Here is a 3,555-nt window from a genome sequence, read left to right on the forward strand (position 1 = left end):
GCCAACGTTACCTTGACATCATCATCAGTTTTCACAAGCACCTGTCCAGTAACAAATACTGACGAGATCACGGCACTCGGTTTGTGAAGTATCAGTGTAAAAAAATGGCCTGAATGTTGCATGATTTCATCGGGACCATTTGATGAGATTATTAGCGATTACAACCACAGGCTTTTGATTTTGCCCTTCCTTGAAAGTAACAGTTGTGTGCATGATTTAAAGATCTTTTCAGATCATTTAAGGTGCACATTTTGTAAACGTCATTTATATTTGAGGAAATTCAACTTCGTTTGCTATCAACTAAGACTAACAGTGCATCCAAAATCGCATACTGTCTGAGTACTACATTTGAATTTGTACTTCAAGACCATTAAAGAAGTGCGTAGTACTATATAGTATGAATATGGGTAGTATAAATGAAATTCAGACTTACTACATCCACCAATTGTTACTATCATGTGACCTACCAGCGTCAGTTTAATAAATATAAACAATAAACTGCCATCTAAAGCCACTTTTTGTCTATTCAGTTTTGTCATCTGTCATAATGATGTAATGCCTTTGAATCATGTTTATTTGGGTGTTTTATTAGTAAATATTGATATGTGCCATTAAATGTGATTATTTTCATTAATTAATTGGTATGTCATGTAATTCATTTGAATACAAGTTTGAATCGATCAGCAGCCCTAGTTTTTGTTTTAACTCAGATCTGTGTGTAGGATGGCATTGTGAATAGCTGTGGTTTCAACCCCAAATCCTCCTCAGTGTGTGGACACAGAAGTTTGAATCTTTTCATTACGCTTAAAGTTTGAGTGCGTACGCAGTGCCAGTTCTCTGTGGTTACCACTTCGCTCCCTCGCCCCTCTCTTTTACAAAAATAAATCAAAGGGGGTATTAGGCAGCAGGGTTATCCCCGCTACTTTGCTGGAGGCTGCTGCTAATCTGTGCGTTTTGGAGAAACGAGGTTAGTTAAGCATTTTAATGGCCCTGGTCCTGTGGTAATTAGGCCTGGCCTAGAGAGAGCTCTGCTTGAGCCACTTGGGCCCTGAAATTAAGCCAGGGAACTAATGCCCTCGCGCACACACAATGATCCTGAACTAATTCCCTGAGTAAACATTTTCTTTCCCTTCTCCTCATGGTGGCTTTCTCTTTAAAGTCCTCAAAGGGCCAATTCCTCTTTCTCTCTTCCCTTCTTCTCGTCTTGCTCTCTCATCTCTTCTGCCATCCGTCCTTCCCTCTGCTAATATTTTTAGAGGACAGTCTTTCTTTCTTTCTTTTTCTTTCTTTCTTTCTTTCTTTCTTTCTTTCTTTCTTTCTTTCTTTCTTTCTTTCTTTCTTTCTTTCTTTCTTTCTTTCTTTCTCATACCATTAGCATATAAACAGGAAGGTTTAGAATTATGGTTACTGTTTTGGTGTACTTTTGTTGTTTTTATATACTCTTGGTTGGTAAATTTATTCTTGAGCTGCTTATATAAGGTTTGGAATTAAAAAACATTTTTCTTATTATTGACAAATGATGGAATGCATTTAAATGTCCACTTTATCCAGCGCTCTTTTTGTTTTTGTTTTTATTTTAGTTTTTTTTTTTTTGAGGGGGGGGGTTGTAAAGTGTTCCTTTACTGTTTTACCAAGTAAAAAAAAAATGCAGTTGTCCAAACTATTCATTCAGTGAGTCAGTTGTCCAAATAATACAGACAGAATCATGGACTGATTCAGACAGTTTTGCAAAATTATTCATTTATAAGAATCAGCATGTCTATTTTCTAAACAGTCTGAACAAAAGGTATGCATAATTTGTTTGCTGAAATATTTGAATAATATAGCTTTATTACTGAAAATCTATGTGATTTATAAAAGTTGTGATTCTACCAGAAGTGAGATATAGTTAAAGTGTAACACTTTACAGTAAGGTTTAATTCTTGAACTAACACCACAAATGTTTGAGGTAAAATGATTGACTAGAGTTACTTCAAGAAACTTATGTCTTAACCAACTATTGTAAAAATGTTACTAGTTAAACTAATAGCTCAGCTAAAGAAGAAATACGGTTAAAAATACACTGTTATCGTTACGTACCCGGTCCATGAACTTCCGTCTGCATTTCATTGACTCTCGCACTACACACTGTTGCATATCACCCCGGACTACATATCCCATCATCCATTGCACTGATTGCACACAGCACTGATTGCACACAGCACTGATTGCACACAGCTGTATCATATCACTCACTCACTATTTAACACTCAATCTGACTCCTATCAAACTGCTGAGTATTGTATGCGCTTATCGCCAGCAGTGATAGCTACTTTACAGAGCCCTCGTTAGTTTCCCAGTCCTAGCCTAGTCTTGCCCTGTCTGTTTTCTTGGTTTCTGATCTTTGCCTGTTTTCCTGGATTTATCCCTCTAGTCTCGCCCTTTTGATTCTGTTCGCCGATCGTTGACCTACGCTAGCCCTAGGATTATTCTTGTGTCTTGCCCGCCATATACCTGTTTGCCATTGTTCGACCCTGCCTGTGTTTCTGACCTCTTCTGCTTTAAATAAAAGCTTGCACATGGATCCGCACGTCTCACGTCTTGTCAGCACCGTAACAGTTATTTACCAAGTGAGAACAACCACTGCATAAAATGACAGTAAAAGATAGACCATATATAAAAACACTATAAAAGATCAATGTTAAATATTAAAATGTTATATATTTATATGTACAATGTTTTCTAAACCTACATTTGTCTATAGCTTTATGCCTTCAAACGCTCTTTCCATATCACCTCTCTCCTTTCTTTGAGCATTTAGAGGCCCCTGGGCCCGGGCTGCCATTGTGTCCTAACACAAAAGCAACACATCACATTTGAAGTGCTGCATATCTTCCTGGACTCATATTAGTCATACTCAGTTGATTAAAAAAAAGAAGAAAAGAAATGGCTTGCTTAATTAAACCACTAACAACACCAAAAAAGATAAACAGGCCTCAGTGTTAAACATTCAGGAAGCTTCTTCACTCTGCTCCATGCTCTGGTTGACTTGCTTGATTGGTGTGGTGCAAAAAATAAATAAATAAAATGGCAGTACACATGTCTGAATGTCAGATTAGACTGTAATAGACAGGGTCAAAGAGATCAAGGTATTAAACTCTGTTGTTCTACAAATATCAGGTTTGGAATGTGAATGCTCAGGTAGTGCTGTGTTTTAAACAGGATCAGAGTGTATGTGACAGTATTGAAGTGACATGAGGACCCCGAGGTGTTTGAGACACTGAAACGGGTTCAGCTTTTCCAGGAATAGGGCTTGTTTGACTCCCAGTCAGTGGCTTTGTCAGAGTCATCTTCATCTCTCCTCTCCGCGTGCTAAACGCTGCCCCGGGCCACTGTGTCAGGAGGTATTTATCTCCTCTGTGCACGTATATCTGACTGATGGCATATAAGTGTGTGCGTACAGGTCTCAGAGGACGATTCTTTTAGGGGACGTCGAATTTCTATACTCTAAAAAATGCTGGGTTGTTTCAACCCAATGTTGGGTCAAATATGGACTAACCCAACTGTTGGGTTAAA

Source organism: Sinocyclocheilus anshuiensis, unplaced genomic scaffold (genome assembly GCF_001515605.1).
Source record: "Sinocyclocheilus anshuiensis isolate Anshui unplaced genomic scaffold, SAMN03320099.WGS_v1.1 scaffold736, whole genome shotgun sequence".
Classification (NCBI taxonomy): Eukaryota; Metazoa; Chordata; class Actinopteri; order Cypriniformes; family Cyprinidae; genus Sinocyclocheilus; species Sinocyclocheilus anshuiensis.